This window comes from Canis lupus, chromosome 22 (genome assembly GCF_011100685.1).
Source record: "Canis lupus familiaris isolate Mischka breed German Shepherd chromosome 22, alternate assembly UU_Cfam_GSD_1.0, whole genome shotgun sequence".
Classification (NCBI taxonomy): Eukaryota; Metazoa; Chordata; class Mammalia; order Carnivora; family Canidae; genus Canis; species Canis lupus.
Window position 1 is genome coordinate 18,299,492 of NC_049243.1, and position 16,153 is coordinate 18,315,644.

At 35.9% G+C, this 16,153-nt stretch overlaps 1 pseudogene; it reads right to left on the minus strand.

Moving 5' to 3' along the window:
• Positions 1-9,823: 9,823 nt before the first annotated feature.
• LOC610082 lies at positions 9,824-13,817 on the minus strand (annotated as a pseudogene).
• Between the last annotated feature and the right edge of the window lie 2,336 nt (positions 13,818-16,153).

Here is a 16,153-nt window from a genome sequence, read left to right on the forward strand (position 1 = left end):
ATAATTAAATTAGTCATTAGGCAGTGATTTTACATTATACTGTTTTAAATATTTATGTTGCCTTATAGCATTAAAAATGGTAAAACATCTTCAGAATACATTCAGGTAAGTTTTAATTTGGTAACTGTACTCATCCTCTGATGGGAGTGGTCTAGACTCTAAAAGATCATGATGGGATTAGTTTTCCATGCAAATATATTAACTCATCCCATAATATATGGGTCTTTCTTAAAATTTTTGAGCAGGGAGATGGTCATGATTAATTAAACTTTGTACTAGATAGAGCCCGAAGGTAGCAAGGATGATAACGAAGTAATGTACTGAAGAGAAGGAGGTAGTAGTAAGACACTGCCATAGTCATGTCAAGAGCTGAATCAGGAGAGAACTAAGAAGGTTATATAGAAAATAACCAAAAAAGTGAAAAGGGGTCCAAGTTATTTAAAAAGATTATTCATACAGTTTGAATCTCACTCACAAGATCAACCCAGGAGAAATTAAAGAGATGGAAACATGGTTTTCAGGGACTGACAACAATAACAATAAGTAACAACAAGACAAAACCAACCGACTTTTGAGAAAACCACTGGAAGTTTAAAAGCTGTCTTTAAAAAGTTTGTATTGGGATCCCTGTGTGGCTCAGCGGTTTGGTGCCTGCCTGCAGCCCAGGGCCTGTTCCTGGAGACCTGGGATGGAGTCCCATGTCAGGCTCCCTACATGGAGCCTGCTTCTCCCTCTGCCTGTGTCTCTGCTTTTCTCTCTCTCTCTCTCTCTCTCATAAATAAATAAATCTTTAAAAAATAAAAAATTAAAAAATAAAAAGTTTGTATTGAGGGTCTATAGGGAAAGTAGGAGATATGATTAGTAATAGAGTTGATAGCATAGATAGTAGTGAGACTTGTTGAAGAAATATTTTTGAAATCTAGGCTTTGCCTGAGTTTACCCTCCTCTCCTTCATAATCTAGAAATTGTGTCCAGGCATTAAATCACCACAGCGAAGGCTCTTTTCATTTGTTTCTCATCTCTGAGGGATCATTGTCTTTTCCTGCCTGATGTTCAGTGCCTTAAAAACTATTTTTTCATCTCTTGTCTGACATTTTAGTTGTTTGGAGAAAGTGGCTATATCTGACCCCTGTAACTATCTTGCATGGAAAAGTAGTCACATTCAAATCTGATATTTTATTTTCTAGGGAAGTGGTAGGTACACTTTTTCTATAAAGGGACAGACAGTAAATATTTTACTCTTTATGGGCTACACAGTTCCTTTCACAACTTCTCAGCTCTGCCACAGTAGTACAAAAACAGTCAAATACAATAGGTAAATGACAGGCATGGTAGGAAATGGTTTATAGGGACTAGAATAGCTAGTTGTCATGAACCCTGTTTCATGACAACCACTAAAAGTTTGTAAACAATGCATAACTTACAAGCTAACAGAAGTAAAATAATGAGAGTGTAAATATAAAAATGCAATTCCCAAAGTAGCCAAACTTTTTTTTTAAAGGGAAAATAAGAATATAAACAAAAGGACAATTAGAAAACACATAAAAAGATAGTTTAAGTCAAACATTTCTGAAATGACATTAAGCATATATGGACTAAATGATATATTTAAAAGACAATTGCTACCATTTGGATTTAGAAAGCTAATTTCTCATTGTATGTGATGCATAAAAGATATACAGAAAAGTTACCTTTGAATAATGGCAAAAAGAAAGGCTTTGCAAAAGTGACAAAAGGGAAGGTACTGTAACTATGTCATCAGACAACCTAGCCTAAAGTGGATAATTAGGGTAACTTCATATTGATAAAAAGTTTACAATTTCTAGGGAAATACTCACACTTTAAATTTTTAGACACCTAGTAATATGATCCCAAAATGTATGAAGCATATTTCAAAAAAGCTATGAGGAGAAATAAGCAGATTCACAAAGTGGGAGATTTTAACACTACTCTAACAAGCAAAGAAAAAACAGCTTAGCAAGCAATCTGAATAATGAAGATAAATAAATGACTCGTGTAAGAAACCATTTTGAGGAGTATTAAAAACCCATGACATCTGCATGAAAGAAGAGAGAAAAGAAAAACTATTATGTAATTCTATTCATAAAAATTCCATTTGTAAAAAAAATAGGCAAAATTAAATCAGATATTTTAAAAAGCACAGGAGATTAAGGAAAAAGTCTAGATATTTGTTAATTTGAGCTTGGTACAGGAGCACTATGGGTTTCTCAAGTCTCAACAGAAGTCCTCTTGGCTTTCTGAAGAAGCATCCTGTATTGACAGTCACACCCACGTTCGGTGCAGAGGAAAGAAATGCAGAGAAACATTTGGAGCCTTGAGATCATGTTAATCACAAAAGAATATTTGGGATCATAGGTTACCCTATACCAGAACCTGTACTAGCAATCTTCCAATTGGCAGAGGTGCTCAAGTGGTAATTTGTAAATTTTATATTACCTGAGAGGTAGGGCCCTCTAAAGATGAGGACAAGGGGCAATATCTACCCTTGCCCAGAGCGAAGGACAGTATTGTCCTAAGAAGATGGAAGCAAAAGCAGATATGGAAAGGAAGTTAATTAATGAGGCTCATGAGTCTTCTGGAGTTAATTGTAGAGAAAATTGTTGGATATCTTAGCTTGGAGAAAATACAGATCTATAAATAATTCTGCAGGGTTACTGAAGCTTCAGCATGCAGAAAGTGTGATAAAGACAATGTAAGATGAATAGACAGTAGAGCTGAAAACAGCTGTATGGGACGCGAGCATGAGAAGCAGAAAAAAAACCCTTAACTATGATTGAAATACATGCACAAGAGATGTAAGAAGGGAATAAAGAATGCCTGAAAAACTAAAATAAATATATAATAAGACCTTATGTTCTGAAACTCACAATGACCAACACTCTCAAATGCTATAGAGAAAACAAGATGTGGATTAACAATTGTTCACCAGATATAGTACATAGTCACTAGTGAACTGAATGAGGTAATTTACATTGAAACACTGAACTTACATCACAGGTTTTGGTGTTTTAATGAGTAAATAAGATATGAGGAGCAGAGGTATGAGGTATGAAAAAGTGTAAATACAAGAGATACACGTATGGGTGTGTTCATGTATATTAGTGTGCATGCATGTGTGTTTGTGTATATCTTTCAGATGTAATAATAAGAATAAGGACATTTTTATTTAAGATTAATGATAACTGGATGAAAACTCTCAGGGAAATGTAAATCTCTGGAGGGCAAAGTTTCTGTCTGCTTGATCAAAAGAAACTGGTGAAATAATTCTGACATGTGCCATTTAGTCAACCCTTTATTTAGATAGATTAAAAGTCTTAGATTATACAATTACATACAATTCATTAAATTCAAGACACTGCTGATTATTTGATGAACCATCATTTTATACATCACCAGAGAAACAATACTGTCAAATTATTTCACAGCGCTTTTGTTATACTTATAATTTTCATTAGAATTTACTGAAGAACTGAATCATTTAGAATAGATTTTTATCATATATCACTTGTGACTCTATGAAGACAAAAATATATGCAAATTAAACTATTTGGAGTATACCTAAAATATCCTTTTCATGTAGTAACCATATCTTCCAAAACACTTTTCAGTTCAGAGTTTTTAAAATCTGTGTTTTATCATATGGCATCATTTGCTGTGCCTTCTGGGGTATAGCCAGAGCACAAGCTCTCCATTATTCTGTACCAGACCTGTCTATAAGCCATTTATACAAATTGTAATGTACACTGCAGGACCCTACAACTTCCTTGGTGATAGTAATTGTCAGCTACGTCTTGAATCCAGAGCAATAGAAAAAAAAGGTGATTCTTAGAATTGATAAAGTACACTAGGAAAAACAAAGCTGGGACCTAAAGCAAGTTGTCCTTATTTGCCATGCAGTACTTTTCTCAAATAGTCCACACCTAATATTTTTGGAATCATGCTTGCTTTTTACATTTGGGAAATAGATATTTTTTTAAAAGGAAAAAATTATTGCATTCATAAATGAAATACTATACAACCATTAAAGGTATGTGGTAAAAGAATACATTAAAATTTGGGGGATCCCTGAGTGACTCAATGGTTTAGCACCTGTCTTCGGCCCAGGGCATGATTCGGGAGTCCCAGGATCGAGTCCCATATTAGGCTCCCTGCATGGAGCCCGCTTCTCCCTCTGCCTGTGTCTCTGCTTCTCTCTCTCTCTCTCTCTCTCTCTCTCTCTTTCTCTCTGTGTCTCTCATAAATAAATAAATAAAATCTTAAAAAAAAGAATACATTAAGATTTGGAAATGTATCTATGATATTTGAAAAATGTATAAGTATATACATATATGTATGCAAGTGCATATATGTTTTTATATATATATATACACATACTTAAATCTATACCTACATATAATATCATATTCATATATAAAATAACCATAAAGGTATATACTAGAATATTAGCAACATTATCTCTAACATACAAACATGACTTTTTGTATTTTCTTGATATATTTATATTTCCAGTTTTTTTACTGTTCATCTGTACTATTCTTACCACATTAAAATAAACAGAATAGATTCTACTGTTCTCACTACAGGATTTCCATAATTTTTGGAATACTTTACAATAATTTTAAACTTCAGATTAACCATGAATTAAATACTGTAGGGTCATATACTATAAACATAGAAGTTTGTACTGTCTATACTAGAAATTTTTGGCAAATTTCCATATTCTTTTCTGTAATTTTATAATAGTCAAATGACTGATCGTAAAATAATTATTGGATTATCTTCTTTGATACAAGTATAGAGTCAAAATCTTTCAGAAAAAGTTATACAACACATAGTTCACTTGGTTGTAACCTTTTGATTGCTAATTTAAGTAGCAATTTAATCTAATTTTACATGTATAATTATGCATTAAATAACTCAAAGTACAAAGTAGTAGTTACATGTTGCAAATAACTGCAGGAACATATTAACCATTGTTACGCATTTTCACTTCATGCTATAATATTAAGGATGGGTGTATATACTTTTTTCAGTCTTTATTAATATACACTTGGCATAAAAATATACACTTGGCATATACTGAACATAGAATTTTAATTTGTATGAGTTTTTGCACATATATTTTTAAGTTACCTGTTTTTTGCAAACTTAAAAGAAAACTACATAAATTATTTACCTTTGTCTTTTCTGTCAATTCCTTTTCCCTCCTTTTTATGGCAACAGATCTAACTAGTCAAATCTATTTAAAATTTACTTACTTGTTTTAAGCTTTCTATTCTCTAAAGACAGAATTTCTAAAAATCATCAAATTCAGTGGCAAACTAGCTGTAGATAACTTTTTCACTAGAGTATTTCAAAATCTTAAAAATTAAATAATCTTTCTTAGAACATTAAAAGAATATATGAACATACCCTCTCTGTTAGATCAAAACCATTTTTTTTTTTTTACCGAAAGTGATTTATAAATGTGCAATGTACATGCAGTTACAGAAGAGGAAGATGCTCAACTTTGTGTATAGATCTTGATTATTTTTCCTCTTTTTTTTTTTTTTTTTTGAAAGAGGGAAGGGTGGGAGGGTCAAGGAGAAGAGGAGAAAGAATCCCAAGCAGACTCCATGACCAGTGGGGCTTCCTCCCATGACCCTGATATCATGACCTGAGCCAAACTCAAGAGTTGGACACTTGACCAACGAAACCAACCAGGCATCCTTCCATCTTGATTTTTTTTTTTTTTTAATTTAAAGTGTCTTAACAAGAGAGGTATCACTTCTCAGCAAGTATTACTTTTTACTCTTCTAATTAGTCTGGCAATCTGGTGAGTGGATAAATGTTTTCCTATAGATAATTTTTAAAATATCACCTTAGAATCTCAAAAATATCTGTTTAAATGATTTGTTATAATACTAGTTGTTAATCATATTTTACCACTGTGTGGAGTGGGTGGAGGAAGCTACAGGCCTATGCATTCCCAAAAATAATATCAAGATATCTATCTCTTTTTAAGACTATCAATCCTTAATTCTATTATCTGGGATACTTGCATGATTTTGAGCATCCCAAAAATTGTAAAGGAATCTTAAACATTTGTGAATTTCCCATAGCACCTAATAATTCTGAGAGCAGATAACAAGTATTTGATATCTGTCCATCTGTAACTACTACTATATTTTATTATTAAAAATGATTTTAAATGGAACTCAGGCTCACATTATGAGTAGGAAAAGGTCCGTCCATACTGCACCTGTTCTTTTTGTTTGTTTCTTTCTTTAAAGATAATTTATTGTTAAATGAGAGGAAGTCACAAAGCAAAATGGAATGGGGACAGGTGTCAAAGATAAATTTTAAAAATGTTTTTGTCAAATACTATTCTGGATTTCCTAAGGTTAGAAACAAGAAAAGAATCAAGTGAAAAGGTAATCGATCTCTTTAAAAGGTCTGAATTTGAAAAGAAAACAACTTTTCTCTGAAAATACAAATCATCCTTCTTACATGAAACTTATAAGAGACTGAGAAAAAAAAAGACTTTAGTAAACTGTATCTCTCAGATATGCTTAGGAATGTTTGGTTTTAATGAGTTTTAAAAATCATGGGTGCCACTTTGTAAATGGACATAAGTCCACCAATGATCAATGTCACTTGATCCACCCTGAAGTGTCCCATTATGTCTTCTTATGCTTCTTTCCTGTAACTTGCAGCAAAGCAGGTTTGAGGAAAAAGAAAGGATTAGAAGGAACTACAGTTAGTTCCCTAGTGAATAACTTAAGATAAAACCTGCTTTTCCATTCACATCACACATTCACAATTGCTCACTTCTACTTACTTTACTGGTATATTTCAGATTCTCTCCACACCTAGAATGCTTTGTCTGAACTTAATCCAACCCCCAAAACAAAACAAAATCTCACGTGGATATCCCAAAACATGGCTGTGCACCAAGGCCATGTTCTCCCATATATCTCTCCTGTCATGCTGCCCACAATATTGTTCTGAGCTCATTGAAGTGTCCCCACTGGGCCAGAATAAAGCCTTGGGAACTCTCTTAACATAATTTAAAAATTACATTTACCACTTGTCTTGAATGAGATGATTGTGAAATCAGAGAGAAAAAAAAACATTTTTATCAAGAAATGCTACATAATTGACTCTTCCAGAGGCAGATAGTGTTTGTCACTCTGAGTGAGGAAGGTAATCACGGAGTCCCAGAGTGCCCTCTTTACCAGTCCCCACTACAGCAAACTCAGGACCATGGACCCAACTGCAGGATCCACCCAGAGATGCATCCAGTATGACAGACTAAACACTGTTTAAGCTGAAGAGGAAAACTGTGTGGAGGTTCCTCAAAGAGTTAAAAACAGACCTGCCTTACAACCCAACAATTGCACTGCTGGGGATTTACCCCAAAGATACAGATGCAGTGAAACACCAGGACACCTGCACCCAATGTTCATAGCAGCAATGTCCACAATAGCCAAACTGTGGAAGGAGCCTCAGTGTCCATTGAAAGATGAGTGGATAAAGAAGATGTGGTCTATGTATACAATGGAATATTACTCAGCCATTAGAAATGACAAATACCCACCCTTTGCTTTGACATGGATGGAACTGGAGGGTATTATGCTGAGTGAAATAACTCAATCGGAGAAGGACAAACATCATATGGTCTCATTCATTTGGGGAATATAAAAAATAGTGAAAGGGAATAAAGGGGAAAGGAGAAAAATGAGTGGGAAATATCAGAGAGGGAGACAGAACATGAGAGACTCCTAACTCTGGGAAACGAACAAGGGATGGTGGAAGGGGAGGTGGGCAGGGGGTGGGGGTGACTGGGTGACGGGCACTGAGGGGGGCACTTGATGGGATGAGCACTGGGTGTTACTCTATATATTGGCAAATTGAACACCAATAAAAATAAATTTATTAAAAAAAAAAAAAAAGCTGAAGAGGACACCAGACAGTTTGGCTCTAGAGGTTTCCAGTGACTCTAAATGAGAGGGATGATAATCACACCTGCTCTCCTCGGACCGGAACAGAAATCCCCACTGTGGCTCCAGGGTACCCACAGAGCTATCGATTCTGCTTTCAGGACACATGGAAACCATCAAAAGAAACCCTAAAATACAGCGGGAATTCGGGCTTATAAAACTCTACAGCCCTTGAGCACATGATATAATTTGGACATATTCAAAGAAAATATTCGCAATTGTTCTTTCCAATATTGGAAGAGAAAAAGCCACCTGCCCCTTTCTTCACTCAAAAACCTCAGGGATTGGCAGGAGGAGGAAGTATGGGCTGGTGGGGAGGCAGGGTGAGCAGGGGGTGGAAGCCAGATACAGTCTGGCCCACCACACCCCCTGGCCCAGCGGCCCTTTCTGTTGCTGTTTTTTTTTTTTTTTTTTTAAGAATTTATTTTTTCTTTATTCATGAGAGACACACAGAGAGGCACAGGCAGAGGGAGACTCAGGCTCCATGCAGGGAGCCCTATGAGGGACTTAATCCTGGACCCTGGGATCATGTCCTGAGCCAAAAGCAGCCTCTCAGCCCCTGAGCCCCCCAGGCACCCCCCTTTCTGCTACTGAGGCCAACTCAACTGAACTCACAAAGTGTTGTGCATTTGCACCTCACGCCCTGATTGTCTCTGCCATTACAGTAAGCACTTACAAGAAATGAGTGCCATCACCACAGCGCCCAGGTTTGGGAGTCTGACTCATGACACCAATCCCTGAGCCTTTCTTTCACCTGGAGGGAGGGCTCCTTCGGGCTTAGACTAAAGTCAGGGGCAGGATTCCTCTGCGGTGTTGGCACCATCGAAGTTGATCCAGGGTCCCTGGAGAGGAGACTCATCCAGATGAAACAGATCACCAGAAACATTTCCATCTGCCTCTCCCAGTGGCCATGCAGTCCTGGGTGTGACCGGCCCTTCCCACTGGGAGTGAGGCCCTCTCGGGGAGTCCCCCAAAAGTGGTTTCCCTAAGCATTCTCTCAAAATGCTGTTTCTCTCTGCTACGTTTTGCCTTATGAGAAAAATAGGCAAGTATTTGGAAACCCCAAAATACATATCAGGAGAGTTACACAAGCCTGTGGAGACATTACCAGATGCCAAGGGTTCAAAGTGCTTTGCCATAGCCCATGCTTGGAGCCAACCAGGTGAAGGAACCAGAACTGAAGCCATTGCTGTCAAACTGGCCCCTGGTGGACCTGACTCCTCTGAAGAGAGGTGAGAACAGGGTGAACCTTTTCATTCTTTCTTTTTTAAACAGGCATCTTTATTTTATACTGTGGTTTGGGGTTTTTTTGATATGAAAAGGGTTTGGAGAATCCCAGGAGTTTTGGTGACACAGGAAAGTACAAATGGAAATGGGAATAAACTAGGGAATGGGACTCAGCCTTCCACAGATGGGACCCATCTGGATATCAGCTCATGGAACTAGCACCACTGTCAGTGAAGACATCCTGGGCTGAAAGTTCTTAAAACTCACTTTTTCCATCCCGGAGACTTTCTCCACACTCTTCCTCGGGCTAACAGGCTGACTGAGAATGGAAGAAGAGCTCTCTCTTTCCTCCCTATTTCAAACTGGGCCCATTTTTCTTTTGCTCCAGTTGGCTTTCTATTTGCTCATCGAATTGAGATTTTGGGGGAAGCTGCACAGCATAAAACTGGAAATATTTTGAAAATAATTTGAACACTTTAGAAAAATAGTCTCAATGACTGTAGGATACCATGACATTTTCTCCTTCTCCAGGCCAGGCTTAGAGGTATGGGCTAGGTCAGACTCCTTTGGGGCACGAGGGCCGTGGAGGGCAGTGGAAGAGCTGGTCCAACCCCACACAGGCTCATGTCAGCACTCATCTGGGAGGCCATCGCTGCCTGGGAGCTCTGTGGCTTCGAGCCCCACGCTGGACAGAAACCTCCTCAGCGTCTTGCAGCAGTTGTAATCCAGGGTGGTCGTGTAGACGGTCTTGGGGTACTTGGGGTAGATGATGGTGGTGCTGGGGAAGCGGGTGGGCTTGTGGTGGGGCTTGAGGTGTACCTCTGCCTTGTAGTTGCACCAGGTGCAGTTGGGGGGCAGGTGACCATAGCTACAGGGGGCCACTGCCAGGCCCAGGGGCAGGTGGACATCATCAATGAAGTGCCTCTCCGAGTCATACTTGACCGATGAAGTGTACCTTACTTCGTTGGCGGTAAGGGATCAAATTCCACTCCTTTGCCAAAGGACAGAGGGCACAGCCTTGGTGAGCAGGCAAAGGCCAGTGGGCTGAGGAGAGGTGCTGGATTCGGGGCGCGGGGCTGCCGCCTGCCGTCGGGGTCTCGCGGGCCCCACACTGCACCTATTCTATCAAAATTAATTTATTGAAAGAAAACTACTTTCTCCTAGAAGATAGAGGAAGCTTAATATTTGCTTTCACAATGGCAGACTGGGCTATTGGGTCCAATCCTGTCACAAAGGACAAATAAAAAATCCAGATGGAATATTTTTTTTAGAATATTAAAATATGAGGAATAAAAGAATTTCCACAATCACTAACAGTATTCAACATTGCACTTGAGTCCTGGTCAGCAGAGTAAGGCCAAAAAAATATTTGAAAGATTTAAGTAAAACTGATGGAAAAAATGATAAACAGATGATAAGAGTATATATGGAAAAAAGTTAAAGGAATTTACAGAAATTTTTTAGGAACTATAAGGCATTTAGGGGTAAGGTGGGTAGATCAGTGTTCTAAATTGAAAAGTGCAAAATTATGAAGGTTTATAAGGACATAGCCACGATCTTGCATTGGGAGCAAAAAGATTTATTTAACAAGACACAAAAATCACAAACAAAAACAATTGTAAACCAACTGCATTAAAAGTAATGACTTCTCTGTCTCAAAAGGCACCACAAAATATGACATGATACAGATGGAGAGAGGATACTGCATAACATAAATTATTAAGTAATACAATCAAGAATACATAAAAAATTGTATTAATTAACATAAAAATACAAAGGAAAAATACTGAGGGAAAATAAACCAGAGGACTTAAATAATATTTTCCTAAAGAAATTATCCAATTGGCCAATAAACGTGTGAAAATTTAGCTAATAAACCTGTGAAAGTATCCAACTGGCTAATAAACCTGTGAAAATTTAGAAAATATTTATAATGATGTTTTTCCATCAAGTTCTATTAAATAGCTACCAAGGATCTCAATATATCACATTTTTTTGTCATGAAAGATTTTCATTATTGTTCACTTTAGAGTCTTATGAACAAAGGAGCAAGATGTGGAAGAAGAAAACAAAGTGATGGAGACGGAGGAGGAGGACAGTGGCGATGATAAGAACTAAGAAAAAAGAGGATAATTGCATGCGGGCTAATTACTACAAGGCTACCAGAAGAGCCACATGACACATATGCTTATTTCTCACAGGACAGACCTGAATCACATGACAATAGCAAGTAACATGGGAAGATAACATATATATTCTTTATCCTAAGTTATATCTATCTAAAAAATTAAATTTCTTTTACTATGGATAAAGGGAAAAACAGATAGGGAAGGAAAGCAAGTAGTTAATGCTATAAATTATGTAATTTCCTAAAAGGTTACATGTATTTGAATTTTGAAACATTGCTTCTACCTCTATTAAAAATATATGCATCTTGGTTGGTTAATTTATATCTTAGATCAATTTGTGATCTGCTCACATGTATAACATGTAGTTTTTTTAACCAAAGAGAATAAAATACATATTCTGAATTTGTATCTTTATAGTGTAGCCATTTATGATGTGGTTTTACTCCCTTATTTATAAAAAGAAGTTATCCTGTTTTGTAAACTTCATAAATGAGTAAAAATGCCAAGTATTTTATTAAATTCATGTTTTTCCATATCAGTATTTGATTTACTGAATCTATATGTTCTTTATAAAATTAAAAATAGATATCCTGGTGTTTTTGAAATATTTCCTTAATAATGTATAGACAGACATTCCCTTATTTCTGTTAGGACCTATGTTATTTCTTGATAATATCACAAAAGCAAGGCAAATGCAAACAAATAAATCCCCTAGTGCTGTGAATATCTAAACCAACTTTTATCTTCAAAGATGTTCCCTGAAATTACTCTTTTCATGAATTTTTCAAAATAGGTTCATAATAACATAAAGTGAGGGAATCATCATGGGGTTTGAATAAATCATTGTATTATATAACTAAGTCCAGGTATGATATAACTAGTCCAGGGAGGAAGGCATTAGTTCACTCCATGAATTCAAATTCACAAAACCAAGTATCAGGAGAAAAAAGCAAAGCATTATATATAGTCTTCAGTATGATATTGAAGGATACCTTCAGTATGACTTGAAAAATTTTATTATGTCTTTACAGATTGATTTATATATGTCTTCTTGAATTAGTGATTTTAAGAATTTATTCTTTTTTTTCTGATAGTTATGATGTCAGATGCTTTGCTGCTTATCCATTCATTCTTTGCTTTTTAAAAAGATTTTATTTATTCATTTGAGACATAAAGATATGGAGAAAGAGAGAGCACAAGCATGGGGAGAGGCTGAGGGAATGGGAGAAGCAGACTCCCCACTGAGCAGGAAGCCCGACATGGGGCTTTATCCAAGGACCTGGAGATCATGACCTGAGCTGAAGGCAGATGCTCAATCGACTGAGCCACCCAGGTGACCCCTATCCATTCATTCTTGACATCAGTTGTCACTTAACATCTCCCATTTATTTAATCAATCCTTAGAACTCCATGAAAGAATACTTCAAAGTAAAACTGATCAATTTTTAAGAATCAAACAAACAGTGCACTATTGAACTCAGATATTTTAAACATACACATTCACAATATAGGTATCAGCCATCAAATGTATATAAACTTTCTGGAGCTCTTTACTATATTAAAGGATGCTTGAGTGTTGTCTAGATTCTGAAGAAAATTGTGGGCAAAGGTTCTTAGAAGAATTTGGAACAAATGCCAGAGTATAGGAAGGGATGTTTTATGAATACTGCAAGCAGGTTAGGATAACCTTCTATCCAGTGTTTGGATCTGACTTTTCTAAAGCTGACACTGGAGAGCATTCAGATTTTGAATAGTTTTGAAAATAAGATTAAAGAGATTACATTCTTCACATGAAAGCAAAAGGTATGATAGTGAGAATAGGAAGGATGGAGAATCTAGAAGGTACTATGATGTTCTAATGAATCATTTGTCAAATATATCCCAGGAATTTTGCAAAGGGGTAGAGGGATGAGAACATATTTTAGATTGTAAAGGGATAAACTCTGTACATGCAAAATACTGGATAGATGGGATAAAAGAAAGAAATACAACATGACAGTCACAGTTTGGGTTTGGGTACACATAGGACATATAAGTAGATGAGGATAATGGAGTCACGTGGGAGTGATGGAAAGAGATGGAAGTGGGGAGAGATGGGAACAACAAGTTGGGGAAAATCCCCACTAAAGATACTTAAATTTTTTACTGTTACAGGAGATTGATTGTTTTTCCACTTTACTGAATCATCTCTATAAGACAGGAATTGGCAAACTGTGGCCAGTGGACCAAATCCAGACTGATACCAGTTTTTATTAATAAAGTTTTATTGGAACACAGCCAGTCTCATTCATTTACATGTTGTCTGTCACTATCTCTACACTACAACATTAGAGAGACCATTTGGCCTGCAAAGTCAAAAATATTTACCATCTGGCCTTTTACAGAGAAAAAGTTTGCTAATTGCTGATCTGGGAAATGAATCCAATTGTGAAAAACTAAGTTTGAGTGCCTGGACCATTATGGTCGTACTGTCCAAAATAAATCTGATATATAGATCTGAAATTCAGTAGAGAGCTATCCAATATCATTTGAGGAATTATCAGTTTTCTGATTCTGTAGTAACTATAATATAGACATTCCTATTTATTATAATTATGTATATGATATATACAAATATTATCCTAACATGATACTTTATAAATACATTAAAATTCTGTAAATTTATAACATATATGATGAATAAATAAAAATATGCTTCAAGTCAAAATCGCATGCTTTGGTTATTTTAATTTTTTTTCCTTTGCCTTATTGATCCATATGGGATAACTTTTTTCAATCAGTTATCCTATCACATTTGTAGTGCCTCTATAATTTTGTCAAGTTCAGTTTTCAAAGTACAAAGTCTTGGCTAAATTTATTTGGCTCTGGTTATGTTATCTTTCTGTAATTATGAAAACAGTTCTGTGCAAATTCTGGAACTTGGATTTGCATTCTTCTCCAATTCTGTAAAATATCTGCTGCAACTACTTACTCCGAATTGCCTTCTCTGTTGTGTGATAATGGTGATGATGGGCAAGATAATCTAGACTAGCACAGGCTTTATGGCAGTAATAGAGTAACTTTTCTTTTAAGTTTTTATTTTATTTCTAGTTAGTTAATATACAATGTTAGTTCCAGGTATAAGTAGCAGAGTAACTTCTAATCTAAGAAATATCATAAAATATCTTCTAATCACAAGTCTTTTAGTTTATTATTACTTCATCTATGACATAAAATATTTCCCTTAGCAGTATTTGGAATTTTGGGATTTTTCCCTCATGTCCACTTTGTTAATTTCTACACAGTAAAATAAAGCAAAACAAAACAATGGTTTATGCTTGTCCTATTATTTTTAATAAGATGTGATTGTGGTTGTTTTTTTTTTTTTTTAATATGGTATTTGGTTTTCCTTTTTAGGTTGGATATATGTTAAAAATTTGCCATGATAGGAAAATACATTTTTCTCATTAACTTTCTCTTCATTTAACGACTTAGTACCACTATATCCCAAATAAACTAATTTTAAAACGACTTTTTGTTATAAAGTAATTAAAGTACTTCTAGTCATATAAGTATATTGGCTAGCTGGACAAATATTTTGATATCAGCAGGAATGTGAGACATATATTTTGTTTACCTCTCCTGAAATAAGCAATATTATACTAACTAAAAGGTAAGGAAATTACTTTTAATCCACTCCATTGGGATCCCTGGGTGGCGCAGAGGTTTGGCGCCTGCCTTTGGCCCAGGGCGCGATCCTGGAGACCCGGGATCGAATCCCACGTCAGGCTCCCGGTGCATGGAGCCTGCTTCTCCCTCTGCCTGTGTCTCTGCCTCTCTCTCTCTCTCTCTCTCTGTGTGTGTGACTATCATAAATAAATAAAAATTAAAAAAAAATCCACTCCATTTTATAAGGTTATAATGCTATTTAGTTGAAATTATACATTGTTATTGTTTTTGTCATGAATTATACTTGGATATATCCAAATTTGTGCAGACAAAAGGGGTTTTACAGATTTAGTGAGAATAAATGTAGATCCTGTTACTAACTTCAGATATTATTATTATTATTTTTAAAGATTTTATTTATTTGTGAGAGACACAGGGAGAGAGAGAGAGAGGCAGAGACACAGACAGAGGAAGAAGCAGGCTCCATGCAAAGAGCCTGATGTGGGACTCGATTCCAGGTCTGTAGGATCAGGCCCTGGGCCGAAGGCGGCGCTAAACCACTGAGCCACCCGGGCTGCCCTAACTTCAGATAATATTGATTAGGTTTCACTTATTGATATAATTTTCTAGTATGGACTGACAAACCCAAAAGAGGATAAATATATATAATTTTGCCTTATAATATCAAGCTACAGAACCAAAGATCTAATACAAACATACATAACTAAAAACATTAATTTTATAAAAGTGGATGAATTTTTAGCAAGATATGAGTATCAACAAAACATACACTTAGTTTTTTAAACTGCATTGTGAGTGAAAACTAACCATTCTACTTTGCATCAAATAATGTAACAACTTTATATATCTTCATAAATATTTTTCAATATGTGTAACATTTTCGGTAATCTTACTAAAGGGGATTTTGTTAAAAATAATGTTTATTTGAATCATAGAAGCACTATATTTTAAGTGATAAAATGTAATGTAAAGGGGAATTTCCATAATTTGAAAAATAAAGTAAAAATCTATAATTGAACACTCAACTATTAAGCCTTCTATAAGCTAGCCATGATCCTGACTTCATTTTTCAGTGTTCACATTGCTTTACAATTTCCATAGCCAACCCATGTGTTAGCAGCTTCT